The 14,609-nt window shown below is 42.5% G+C and overlaps 1 long non-coding RNA gene across 1 annotated transcript; it reads right to left on the bottom strand.

Moving 5' to 3' along the window:
• Positions 1-355: 355 nt before the first annotated feature.
• On the bottom strand, positions 356-4,280 carry LOC134475447 (uncharacterized). The gene is made up of 2 exons (XR_010046576.1): positions 3,438-4,280; positions 356-1,403 (listed from the first exon to the last, which is right to left on the bottom strand). It is a non-coding gene; the product is annotated as an uncharacterized LOC134475447 (long non-coding RNA).
• Positions 4,281-14,609: the final 10,329 nt, after the last annotated feature.

The raw sequence follows: 14,609 nt of genomic DNA, 5'->3' as shown, positions 1-14,609 counted from the left end.
TTCTCTTTCATTTTCACAATATCTATGGTACATTTTGGAACTTATTACTGTTTCAGTCTTTTTTTACACTAGGGAGACAATATGATCTTTACACACATGAGTTTGATTTATTTCACTTATGAGTGTGTCTTAAATTGCATCAATTTACCTACAAAAACCTCAAGATTACCCTTTTTATAGCTGAGTAATACTCTATTTATATAAAAATGCCACATCTTTTTTATCCATTCCTTGGCTGACAGGCATGTGAGTTGTTTCCAAGATTTAGCTGTTACAAATTGTGCCGCTATAAACATGTGTGCACATGTCGCGGTCGCTTCTGGCCGGCGGAAGGACACACGACAAAGTCTGGGAGTGGACAACCTTTTCTTTTTATTCTTCTTCTCCGTACAGCCTGCCCTGGGTTCTCCCAGCTGAAGCCTCCTTTGGTCCGCTCTCCGCGGCTCCTCTTGTGCTTCAGTCTGCCCCGAAGCCTCTATCGGTCCGCTCTCCGCGGCTCCTTCTGGGCTTCTACTTCCGGGCTTCTACCTGGCTTCTACTTCCTCCCAGGGGTGGCACCAGTATATATACGGGTACAGTGTCCAATCATGTTAAAGTAAGCAAGGCAAGCTGATTGGCTAACATCATCAGTTGCCAGGCAGACTATATTGTTGAGCGGGTTGCTTACGCGGTAAGCAGGAAACTGGCGTACTCGATGGGAGGGGTAATCTACCTCAGGCTTTGCTCTTTACTACAGGCCGCACGTCCGCCAAGTAAGGCGACCGGGCTCGGGGCTGCGGCTCCCAACATCTCCCCCTATTTTATTTTTTATGAATGTGCGCATCGTAGCCCTTCCTGGACTGGGTGCAGAGGCTTATGCCCTATGCGTAGGCCCACCGTAGGTCCTTGGCTTAGACCCTGGTCGGCCGTCCCATGGTCTGCCAAGGCCCTGAGGCCCTCGTCCTTTTTCTAGGGCCAGGCACAAACTGGACGGAACCTGGATGCACACAAGCTTGCACTCATTTCCTCTCCGTAAAGAAATCCCCTTGGAGAGAAATTTAGACCTGGGCAGCATCTAACAGTCCAGCGGCTTACGTGCAGGATGGGGTAGGGCCTGGCTTAGGTCGAGTCGTGCTGGGGAGGCACGCTCTTACCCGTCATTGACTCATCTACCCTGCTGTGTATTGTCACCTTATGGAGGAGAATGAAGGATGCCCGCCATATCTAGACTCGGTCGTGGGCCAATCGAGCAAGCCATGCATATGCCTGAGGATCTTTTTGTCCATTTCGGGCTACCGCTATTTCTATTCATCTTGTTGGTTGGTCTGTGATGGATCTCCGGTAGGGCAGGTCTGATCTTCAGTCGAGGGCTTTGTTGCCCGTGTCAGTCTCTCCGGTATCCACAGTGGTTTTCGTCCCGATTCCTGTGGGAAAACACAAACCGCGCCTCGGTTCCAGCTGACCACTGGATCCGGGCCCATCCATTGTCCTGTCAGGACATCTTTCCACTTCACCCACCCTTTATGGTTGGGGGAAGGGTTGCAGTGCTCCACAGCTGGGGAGCAATTATCATTATTTAAATTTAAAAAATTGTGTGTGAATAGTGCCATGGATAATCGTGCCTTTGGGGCCAGGCCTTGGCCTACTCCCCCTTTTTGTTTTTGTAAAATTTCTTTGAGGCTTCTATGAGCCCTCTCAATGATTCCTTGACCTTGGGGATTGTATGGGATACCATGTTTTAATTGAACCTCCATCATTTTGCAGAACTCATTGAAAGCTTTGCCTATATAGGCTGGTCCATTATCAGTTTTTAATATTTTTGGTTTGCCCCATGCGGCCCAAGCTGCCAGGCAATGATTGATCACATTAGACACTTTTTCACCTGTTTCTGCTGTTGCAAATATGACGCGAGAACAGGTGTCTGTGGAAACATGAACATATTTAAGAGTCCCAAACTCCTGTATATGTGTGATGTCCATCTGCCAAACATCACCAGGGATCAAACCTCGAGGGTTTACTCCCCCTTTTTGTTTTTTATTTTTTATTTTTTATTTTTATCTTTTTCGTTTTTTTTTTTTTTTTTTTTTTTTTTTTTTTTTTTATTGGTACCAGGGATCGAACTAACAACTGCACACTTGCAAGGCAGGCGCTTAAGCCGCTGAGCTAAATCCCCAGCCCCTTTTTCCTCGACCGGCGTTTTTCTCAGCCTGCTCGGCAGAGTAGCCGCCCATGAAAATACCGTCTGCCCAGCGGCGCGACGTCATAAGACTGCGGTCGCGACAGAGTGAAACGGGGCGTCACTTCCTGTGCCGGCTGAGGGAAGGGAGGGTTTCCTGTGGCGGCCTCTCGGCGGGGAGCCGCTTTTAGAAAAGAGCTCCAGGGCGGAGCGGATGGCTCTCTATCTCCTCCCCGCCAGAGAGCGCCGGGGAACCGAGTCTGACCATCAGCGCGCCGACCCTCTCCCACAAGCATTCTCTTGTTCCACCCCCGGTCTCCCCGATTGGCGTTTCTCTCAGCCTGCTCTGCAGAGGACTCTGCATACCAGGCTCGCCAATCCAGGTAAATACCCGAGGGCAGACACGCCTTTGCTAGCTGAATCCAGTCCGCGGGGGTGAGGGGCCCAGAAGACAGATTCTCCAGCATGGCAATGGTGTAAGGCGCAGTCGGCCCAAAGGTTGTAACTGCATTTTTAAGTTCTCTAATCTGCTTTATCTCAAAAGGCTCCCGTACATTGCGTCCCTGGCCTATAGCCACTTGTACAGGAAATATCCCATAGGGGTCACTATCCATCCCAGGTGGTGGATGTACCTCATGAAACAAGCGTCTCCCCTGCCAAAGCCACCTGTGAAAATACCGATCCGCCGGCGGCGGAGCATAAAACGGCGGCCGTGATTGGGCGGAGAATGGGGGCCCGTGCATCACTTCCTGTTCTGGCGAAAGGGGGGGGGGCTCCCAGGCGGCCGCCTCGTGGCGAGGAATCGCCTCCGGGAACGGCCCCCGAGGTGGGGCGGAAGGCTTTGCCTCCCTCTCGCGCCGGAGCGCACTCAGGAGCTCTCTACTCTTCCGCAGACCCGACTCCTTATGGAGCGACTTAGGCTCCTGACAGCTAGTCTCTTTGGCCTCCCTGCCATTCAACTTTCCCTCGTCCTCGGAGTCAGACAACTCCGAGGCTAGAGCCCCGTCCTTCTCCTTAGCATCCTTGTTCCCCTTGACGGACACCTCTCGGGAGCTCCCTGACTGGGCCTGCTCAGATACCCTGCGTACTTTTGTAAGCTCTTGAGAGCTTTCTCCACAACCACCCTCGCTCTTAGTGCCGCTACCTAGCATGTTTCCCATTTTTTAATATGTTACTCACCGCGTGAGGCCCAAGGAATCTGCCACTTACGCGTGAGCCTGAGGGGAGTCTAAAAGCCCTGTAGGTGCGCGCCACCCAGAGCCCAGGCTTATCCCCAACTCACCTGTCTCGCAGCTCTGTACTGGAGCGTTGTCCACTACGTCTCGGGGGTGATCAGTCCCCGGGCGGGCCACCAAATGTCGCGGTCGCTTCTGGCCGGCGGAAGGACACACGACAAAGTCTGGGAGTGGACAACCTTTTCTTTTTATTCTTCTTCTCCGTACAGCCTGCCCTGGGTTCTCCCAGCTGAAGCCTCCTTTGGTCCGCTCTCCGCGGCTCCTCTTGTGCTTCAGTCTGCCCCGAAGCCTCTATCGGTCCGCTCTCCGCGGCTCCTTCTGGGCTTCTACTTCCGGGCTTCTACCTGGCTTCTACTTCCTCCCAGGGGTGGCACCAGTATATATACGGGTACAGTGTCCAATCATGTTAAAGTAAGCAAGGCAAGCTGATTGGCTAACATCATCAGTTGCCAGGCAGACTATATTGTTGAGCGGGTTGCTTACGCGGTAAGCAGGAAACTGGCGTACTCGATGGGAGGGGTAATCTACCTCAGGCTTTGCTCTTTACTACAGGCCGCACGTCCGCCAAGTAAGGCGACCGGGCTCGGGGCTGCGGCTCCCAACATGCACATATCACTGTAGCATGACATTTTCAGTTCTTCTTGGAAGATATCCAGAAAGGGAATAGCTGGATTAAATGGGATATCCAATCTTAGTTTTTTGAGGAATCTCCACACTGATTTCCACAGTGGTTGTACCAATCTACACTCCCACCAACATGGAGAAGTGTTCCTTTTTCCCCTCAGCCCCACCAATGTTTGTTATTGGTTGATTTCTTGATGGCAGCCATTGTTTCTGGAGATGGAATCTTAACATTGTTTTAATTTGCATTTCTTCAATGACCAGTGATGGTGAACATTTCTTTAGGTATTTATTGCCATTTGTATTTCTTCATCTGAGAAGTGTGTGTCCATCTCAAATGCCCATTTTTGGATTTAGGTCTTTGAATTTGAAGAGCCTGATATTTTTCAGTTCTTTTAATGTTCTTTATGTCCTTTGTCTGAGGGACATTGGCTAAAATTCTATTCTATGAGTTTCCTTTTCACTTTGTCGATGATTTCCTTTGAAGTGTAAAAACTTTTTAATAAGATGGGATTCCAGTTGTTGATTCTTTGAAGTACTTCCTGTGCATTTTGTTCATAAACTCTTTGCCTACCCCTATGTCTTCAAGATTTCTACCTTGTCTTTTGTTAGAGTTGGTATTTTCTATTTTAATATTTAGATCTTTGATCTATTTTGCCTTTAATATAGTGCATGATGATAGACATGAGTCTAGTTTTAGTCTTTGGCATGTGGAAAGTCAATTTTTCCAGCACAATTTGTTAAACAGGCTATCTTTTCTCCAGTGAATACGTTTTGCCCTTTGTCAAAGATAAGGTGGCTGAGTGTCTTTGTAGTTGTGTCTGTAATTGTTTTCTTGCCAGTAAGATGCTGACTTTATTGCAGTAGCTTTGTAGTATAATATCAAGTCAGGAATTTGATGCATTCTGCCTTGCCTTTGATACATTTTTTGCTCAGGATTGACTTTGCTAGTCTAGTTTTCTTCTGCTTCCAAATGAATTTTAGGAATATTTTCTTTAGATTTGAAAAATACACTAAAGGTATTTTGTTGAGGATTGCATTGAATCTGTATAATAGCTTGAAATTATGGCCATTTTCACAATGTTGGTTCATCCTGTGCAAGGAATATCTTTCCATTTTCTGATATCCTCTTCAATCTACTTTTTAAATTATAGTTTTCAGTATATAGTTTTACATCCTTGTTAGATTGAGTCCTAAGTATTTCCTTTTTTTTTTTTTTTTGAGGCTATTGAGATAATTATGTGGCTTTTGTCTTTGGTTCTGTTGATGTGGTATATTACATTTATTGATTTGTGTATGTTGAACCATCCTGAATTCCTGAGATGAATCCCACTTTGTCATGGTATATCATCTTCTTGATGATTTGTGAGGTCTGTTTACTAGTATTTCACTGAGAATTTTTGCATCCAGGTTCATTAGGGAGACTGATCTACAGTTCTTTTTGGTTGGGCCTTTCTCTGATTTTGGTTTCAGAATAATGCTTGCCTTGAGGAATGAGTTAGGGAAAATTGTTTCCCTTTGAATTCCATTAGAGTTTGAAGAGTACTGGCATTAAATCTTCTCTAAATTTCTTGTAGAATTCAGCCATGAATCCATGAAGACCTGAGATTTTCTTTGTTGATAAGCTTTTAATTACATTTTCAATTTTAGTAACTGTTATTGGGTTATTCAAAATTTTTATACCTTGTTGATTCAGTTTTGGTAATTCATTCATTTCTAGAACTTTGCCCATTTGTTTTATGTTTTACAGCCTATGTGAGTAAAGATTTCCAAAGTAGAAGTTGATGATCTTCTGTATTTCAATACGATGTATAGTAATTTCACCCTTTTTATTCCTCATTGCATGGATTTGAGTCTTTCCTTTTCTTGATAAGGTTGACTGGGGATTTATAGATTTTGCTTATTCTTTCAAAGAAACACCTCTTCAATTTCTTAATTCTTTGTATTGTTTTTCTTAGTCTTAGTTGCATTAATTTCTGCTCTGATGTTTATAATTTCCTCCCTTCTCTAAGCTTTGGTGTTGACTTGCTCTTCTTTCTCTAGAAGCCTGAGGTGCAGCGTTAGGACTGGTTTTGCTGCATCTCCCAGGTTCTGGTATGTTGTATCTGCTTTTTCATTGACTTATAGAGATTGTTTAATTTCTTTTTTAACTTCATCTATGACTCACTGGTTGTTCAGGGGGGTGTTATTTAATTTCTATGTGTTTATGTAGGTTTTGCAGTTTCTTTTCCCATTAATTTCCAATTTCAATGTACTATGGTCAGATAATATGCATGAGATAATTTCAACCCCTTTGCATTTACTTAAGCATGTTCTATGGGCTAATATATGGTTCATTTTAGAGAATGTCCCATGTGCAACTGAAAAGAATGTGTATTGTGACGTGGTTGGGTAGAACACCCTGTAAATATCCAGTAAGTTCATTTGTTCACAAGTTCTGTTATTTCTTTGCTGACTTTTTGTCTAGTTGATCTATCTCTTCTTGCTAATAGGGTACTAAATTCCCCATTACAATTGTGTTATTGCATATTGGGTTTTTCATGTCTATTAGAGCCAGCAAGTGTAGAAGCCTGGTGACCCCCAGGCTCCACTTTTAACTGACATTTCTACTGTCTCCCTAGATCTTACTGACCCAAACCGCAACACAGACTGACTACAGTGCAGAGTGGTAAAGTTAAACCACCACCGTAAAGTAGGCATACAATAAATATTTGCTGAGGGAAGGCAAATGAACAGATGCAAAGCTATGATTGATAAATCATGCACAGTAGTCATTCTTCAGGGAAATGATTTGGAGCCTGTTCACCATATTCTCCAGTCAAATAAAAATGTTATAAATTAGACATTTCTGCATGTTCTAGAAGAAACAATGACTGCCATAGTCAGAGCTCTAAATTTTTCTATGTCATAAACACTGTGGACCAGAGCCAAAAACCAGTGTGGATCTGAAAAGAACTCCCTAGAATGAATATATTTACATTTATTCCATAAACTAGTGCTTCATTTGCAAGCCGTGATACCCATCAGCCCCTCTCTGGCCTCTCTGGCTTGGCGGAGGAAGAGGTCGTAATGGAGTTCTATTTTTAGCTAGCCTGTGGGTTGAAGCTCACAGACTTTTACATATGCTTTTTTGGTCTTAATATTTTTCTTTCTCTTAGCCTTGGAGCCTGTGTTTACTTGATCAGCAGTTAGAGCTGAAAATCTTAAGGGGCTCCCACAGGGCAAATCAGTTTTGAGTGTTTTTAAAACTCGGTTCTTGATAGCACTGGTGCTGGCTCATCACGAAGAAAATTAAGGTAATAATAAAGGTTTCCAAGAGAGCTCAGAGTGTTTTAACTGCATAAAAAGTGGTTTTAAAGAGCAGCGAGTTGTGGAAACTTAAAGATGGAAGAAATTTCAGAATTTTTAGAATTAATGTTCCTATTTTATTTTGGTATTTTATTAATGATAACTATATAAAAATGCTATTGATGGGTGCCTATCACAGAGCCAGGTCTGAGGGAGAAAGTGCTCTTAGTAACATAGGGACTTCCTGAAGGGACAAGATTTATACACATTTATGTAAAACAAAACAGTTCGAGAGTCAAATTAAACAAATATGATTGAGGGTCAAGTGAATCTCACAAACAGCAAGCACTTGTTGCTTCTGGGAGGGTGAAATTTACTGTTATAGGCAGAACTGTGTTCACCCCCAAATTCACAGGCTGAAGTCCTTAACCCCCCAACCTCAAATATGTGGTTATATCTAGAGATGGGAACTTTAAGGAGGTGGTTAGGTCAAATCAAAGCTTGATATAATCGATATCCTTATTAGATGGGAGATTAAGACACAGAGGTGCAAAATTGGAAGACATGTGGCAATACAAGGAGAATCAGTTAGCTACAAGCCAAAGAGAGAGATTGCAGAAAGCAACCTTGCTGGCACCTTGCTCTGAGGCTCCTGACCTCCAAACATTTGAAAAAGCACATTTCTCTTGTTTGAGTTACATCGTCAGGAATACATTTTTATGGAAGCTCTAGCAAATCAATATATCTTCATAAATTGAAGCAGTCCAGGAAGAGCTCATGAAGAAGAGCACAAGACACCACCATGAACAACGGGCATGATTATTGGATGGTGGCCTTCCTAACAAAGGATGGGACACATTTACTTACATTAAATGGGGCCACTGACATCTGACTTTCTTGATGTACAAACATGGCAATATCTTGTGGCTCAATGTACTATAAAGGATTCAGGACAAGGTGACGGAGGCCTGTGACACTGATGAGTGGGAATATATGACAGTGCGGCTTCACGAGGTAAAGCACCTGCTTTACTAAATGCCTGGCAGTAACTTGCCTCACAGAACCTGAGTTTCCTTTTCTGTCGAGTGAGGACAAAATACATGTTCCTGCCTCACAGGATTGTTGAGAGCATTAAAGTAGATGATGCCTGTAAATGCTTAGCACAGGACCTGAGACATATTAAAGATCTCAACAAATGATAGGACAACGTGTAAGACTCCCTGGGTTGCAGGTAATAGGAGTTAAATTGAAATAGTTTAAGTGGGAAAAGGGGGATTATTAAAATAATAGAGACAAGCACAGCACAAAGCAAGCACTTAGCTCAGTGGTTCTCAACTGGAGAAGATTTTGTCCCCCAAGGAATATTCTGCAATGTGTAGAGATATCTGTGACAGTCAGCTTGGGAGTTGCTGTTGGCATCCAGTCATTAGGGACCAGGGATGCTGCTTAACCTCCTAAAAGGTGACAGGCAACCCCACGCCAAAGAATTATCTGACTCCAAATGTCAATAATTCTGCTGTGGAGAAATCACAGGACAGAGGCCTGATGGGCACTGGATTCTCAAGGCCATTCCTGTCAGTGTCCTGGCTATTAAGCTTTTATCTCTGAGTCCCACACTCAGCTTTATCAATTCTTTGTGATGCAGGAGCTGGGTCTTTACAAATCACATTTCTGTCTTTCTGACTGGTTCTGTGACCTCCCTTCTAAAGGGAATGAATGCTAGGAAGAGTCTAAAAGCCTGAAAGAGGAAGAAAGGACCCCGGATGGCTTGCTGTTACTGCCCACATCACCTAGCAACACATGTCTCCTCAGCAGCCACAGCCACAGCAGCTAGGCCCAGTGTACCTGTGTTCCAGGTTTCCCAGGGTTACGTTCAGAGCTTCGAATTGCATATCCACAACCCACCTCATGGTGACCCTTCAGCAGTGCAGCCTCAGCCGGCTCACACTTCTCCCTGGCGCTCAGCCTCAGGAGATTTTCTGTGAGTTCGAGAGGCACCAACTCCAACTGTACAGTACCTACTCTCCACAGGTCTGGGGCTCAGCTCTGCATCACCCTCTTCCTAACTTCTTCCTGTGTTTCCCTAGGCCTAGGAATGTCTGCTCCTCCCTGAAGTTAGTACCTCTGTATAATCTCAGTGTTCTCTTTGGTCTCTACAGCCCCACAACACTTTTAACCAACTCCCATTAGAAAATCTGTTAAATTAGCTAGTTTGTTTTCTGCTTCCTGACTGAACTTGACAGATAGACAAAGCACATCTGCTTTATTCTGCTACAGAGTGGCTTCTGGGCCTGTCTGCTCCCTGCCCAAGCTCCAGAGTCTATTCATTGTAGGTTCAGCACCAGGGAGAATCAGTCTCTCTAAAATTGACTATAAATTCCTGAGGAAGAAGCTCCCATTAGCCGGCCTGAGTCACACATCCACTGTTGTCCAATTACCTGTGGCAAAAGATAAGGGTAAGCTGTACAACACGGCTTCTTCCCTTCTTCCCTGTTCAGTCAGGATTTAACAGGAAGCACTTTCCAGGTTTTTCAAACTTCAGAGTTTGTCTGTAAAGTTATTGTTGGTTGTAGTTATAGTAATTTTAAAGTAAATACTAAACTTCTGCATATTTCTATGCAATCTTAGCAGGAAGTAGGAAATCAGAATCTTTTCAGAAAGCATCCACAAACTCATAGGAGTGTACAATAGGTCTTGGTGCCCCTCTATTCGTTTGCTGAACCTGGACCTAACCAGATCCTTGTGAGCTCACTATGTAAATACAGAGTTTTAAAATAATTAGAGTATGCTCTCTAGCAGGCTAAAGAGTCCCAGTTATTCAGCTTTGTAAATGTTTCAACATTTGTTAAAGGGTTAAATAAGTGATGTAAGATTGTTACTTTAATGGCCTCGACCCAGATAGACTTGGAAAGGGCCGGGGCCTGAGAAGCTGAAAGCCTGGGTTAGATCCCATCTCAAAATCATTGGCCTTGAATACCTCTCTGAGCATGTTTTCTCACCCACTGGGGATTTTTTTCTGAATCCCACGTGGTAATATTGTGATTAAGTAATGGAATATCTGTGAAAGATCCCAACCAAATGTCTAGAACTTGGGACTTAATAACTGGAATTTATATCCCTTTTCAGTCCTGCAGTGAGTTGCAAACAAAATTTTTTTTAACACAAGTCAAGATTCCATGGTAACCCTGAAACAAGGATTCCGGAGGCCAAATTCCCGAACATGGTCTTACTGAGCCTCCAATGCTTCCACCCATCAACCACATACAGACTGTGGCAGCCAGTGATCCTGGAGCACAAGTGTGTGCCAAGAACACAAGTTCTGGAGGGCTGAGACCTAGTGTCATACTTGGTAATGTGAACACTGGCTGTGGACCTTTGAGTTAATCATCCACTTCATCAATAAAACAAGGTAGACAGTGACAACAGTTACCCAGTCCCTTTATCAGGAATGAATGAGCCTAATCACAGAAATGCCCTTAGGCCAGTGAGGGCCTGTGACTTAGGAGACAGGGAATAGCTCTTCTCCATTTTCTTTCAATAAGCCTTGGGAGATGAGTTTGATAATTTTGTAAAGCCTAAAGGCAAGATTGTTCTTTAGATAAAATACCAATAGAATTTTAAAGGCATATATCTCTCAGTTTCAGAGTTCATTTTATTTGCCAACACCTACCTTTCTTTTGTAGCTGAAAGATCTTTCAGTTGTTCTCCAGCTATTATCTCAGGGCTACAGGATCAGGCTTTCTTGGGGTCCACACTGGAACTCATCACAGATGGCAAGTTCCTCACTTGGCAGTGTGCATTTCTGCTTTTGTAGAAAGGTCATGAGCCAGGCACGGTAGTGCACAGCTGTGCTCCTAGAAGGATGGGGCAGAAAGGTCGCTGTGAGTTGGAGGCCAATCTAGGATACATAGTGTATTCAAGATCACCTTGAACTATATCAGAGTGAGACCGTGTCAAAAGAAAAGAGAAAGAGAAAGAGAAGTCTTAGGTGAGATTTCTTAGATTTGGTTTTGTCTATTGGAAAGTCAGTGTCATTTATTGGAAACTGTTACCATTAGCCCTTAAACCAGAGCTCCTCTCTGAAACAATACCATTCACTCTGAATACACTATATAACAATGACACCAAAATTGCCTTAAGTTTATAGACTTACCCTAAAATAACCTCCAGTGAGATCACAGGGTTTTTTTGTTTTAGAAAATTATTTAAAGGAAAACACATGGTTTAATAACTATGACAATGCACAATTATTTTGTGTCAATTAAAAATAAATAATAAATAAAACCATAATAACAGATAAAGTCAATCCAAGAAGTCAATAGATGCCTTTTAAAAAATAGCCAAACACATTTATGGGAATGAAAAATAAATAACAATCAAATTAAAAACCAAAAGGGAATTCTGAGTTATAGTAATGGCACTGATTTGCTTTTGCTTATTTTTAACTTTGTATCTTGAAATAATTTTAGATTTAGCCAAAAGTTACAAAAATAGCAAGAGAATTCCCATATATCCCCATTTAACTTCCTGTAATGTTAACATATGGCATAGACATATTAGAAGCCAAGAGATCAACGTTAGTAGAAAACAGTTAATGAATATGCAAATTTTATTCAAATGTTCACAGTTCTCCACTGACATCATTTCTCTACTTCAAGATTCATTACTCTGTGGACTGAGTTCTCTTTTGTCTCTGGTGAAAAGTGCTGCCCAAATATTTCAAAGGACCTTGCTCAATTTCAATTTGTTGGGTGTTGTCTCATAATTAAAGTTAGCCATTTCTGGTAAATATACCACAGAAATAGCATTTTTCTCATGTTAAGGGATACACAATGCCAATCTTTTTTATTACCGGGAATGTTAATCTCTAGCAGTTGTAGTCTGTTTCTCGGCTTATTCATTACAAAGTTTTATGGGCTAGATCTAGAATGTCTCCCTAAAGGCTGTGTGTTCAGAATTTGGGTTTTGTAAGGTGATGGGAAAATGGAGGTGCTGTGTCCATCAGTGAATTAATTCCCTGTGTTAGTTACTTTTCTCTTGCTAAGACAAAATACCTGACACTCAAAGTTAAGGGAAGAAAGGTTTACCTAACTCATAGTTTGTGGAGGTTTCAGTCCATAGTCACCTGGCTCTAAGGCAGGGAGGAATACCAGAGAGGCAACAGTTCATGGTGGTAGAAGACAGCAAAGCAACAAGAGGAAAAAAGGAGACAAATCTCCTTCTATAATATATGCAGGATACCTGCCCCAGAGTGGATGTAGCAATCACACCCTAATCCCAGCACTGGACCATGAATCAATCACAAACTCTAGATTCAGCCACCTCCAAAATGACCACACCTCCATGACCACATGAGGCTTTGAGAGACATCCAGACACAAGCCATATCATTCCCCAAAGAGTTCAGAGCTGAATGTACCTTAGGATCCAGGTTCTGGGGGGAAATAACAGGTCACTGAGGGCAACATATGGAAGGCTATCAGCCTCCCTGGTGCCTCTCTTCACTATCTGCTTCCTGATGACCATGAGGTAAGTGTCTTTCCTCCACCAGATCCATCCATCATGCCCTTCCCACCTTGAAACCAGCAAGCTAGAGATTGCATCGTCTAAAAACTGTGAGCCAAAATAAATCTCTCCTTTAGTTTGTGGGTGTCAGGCATTGTGGCTCAGAGATAAAGTGACTGAGACACAAAGTCACTATTTTTCCTTTGTAATTAATATCTTGGAGGAAAAATTATGGTGAATTATTCTTATTTCTTTGCAAAGTTAAAAGTGTCTGATGAAAGAAAAGCCTTGGCATACTTAGGACACAAAAGAATTTGTTTATCAATAGGAAAATGAATAAAAAATTGTGACTTTCTCATAAATGGAAGAATACTCAGCACCAAATTTAATAAGCAGTAGTTGTCTTGAACATAGAAAACTCAGAAACATGATATTGAAGAAAGAAAGCTGTAACATTTAATTCTTATAAAATAGCATACAGTTTTCTAAAGTCTACAAAGTATCTAAATAATATATTGCTTCAGGAAGCATGCATCTATGAAGAAAATTAAAAGGATTCTTTTTCCCATTTGAGAAACCTGAAAGACACGTAACATATTCATACAGTGAAGCACAATTAAATTCAGAAAGAATTAAGGACACATTCCTGATACATAGAACAATATAGGTGAACCTTGCAGTCAGTCTACTGAGAATAAGGTGAGACACAAAGGTGCACAAGCTGTACAGATTCATTATATGAAGCTCACGAATCAGGGAAACTTCTCTACAGAGATCAACACAGTGATTAAAGCAATGCAGTGGAATGAGGAACCAGGGCTTCGGAACTCACTCAGAGAGCCCAAGAGAAGCTCTGAGGTGGTTCTATTTCTTGTCTGATGATGATAGTTACCTGAGTACTGTGTCAGCTAGGGTTCCCCAAAGGAACAGATTTAATATAATGTAATGCTATACATATATTTATATGTAATATATGCTATATACATATGATACATAAAAGATTTACAAATTGGGTTTACTATGGCCCCCTGCAGAGTCAGAGCATCCAATCAAAACCTGAGGGAGCCGGGCATGGTGGCTCACATCTGTAATCACAGCACTCAGGAGGCTGAGGCAGCAGGATTATTGCGAATTCGAGATCAGTCTGGGCAACAAAGTGAGCTCAAGGCCAGCCTGAACTGCATAGAGAGACTCTGTCTCAAAAAGACAAAAGAAAAAAAAAAAGCTGAAGGCTTGGGTTGAGTCTAAATTTTGCAAATCTCTGCAATGCCTGACAGGAATATATATCCCATTCGTAATTGTGGCTATTTAGAAATGAAGGAAAAATACTTTTCTCTCCCCCAATAATGTGTACCCATTTTTCTAATGGTTGTTTGCTCATTCATAATATGTACTTACTAAAAAAAACATGTACTTATTAAGTTGTTTAAATTCAAACGAAGAAACAAAACAGAGCTCCTTGATTATTCCTTTGGGTCTAGGGGGGTGCCATGAAAATGTAATACAGCTGGGTGTGGTGGTGCACTCCTATAATTCCAGCATTCAGGAGGCTGAGGCAGGAGGATCATTGCAAATTCAAGACCAATCTGGGCTACAAAGTGAGCCCAAGGCCAACCTGAATTATATAGAGAGACCCTCTCTCAAAAAAGAAAAAAGAGAGAGAAAATAAAATGGATATACTAAAGGGGATGTTTGATAACCCCTGTTGCTGTGACCCCTGGATACACATGTATAAAAACACAGAACCAGACGCACACGGATTCCCCAGCACGGGATCTGATGTGCATGATTCCTCAGAAAATGCAG

This window comes from Cavia porcellus, unplaced genomic scaffold (assembly GCF_034190915.1).
Source record: "Cavia porcellus strain 051 isolate PalLab524CR breed Dunkin Hartley unplaced genomic scaffold, mCavPor4.1 scaffold_1, whole genome shotgun sequence".
NCBI lineage: Eukaryota > Metazoa > Chordata > Mammalia > Rodentia > Caviidae > Cavia > Cavia porcellus.
The sequence above is the reverse complement of the archived record's forward strand: the minus strand, read 5'-3'. Positions and strand labels throughout refer to the sequence as shown.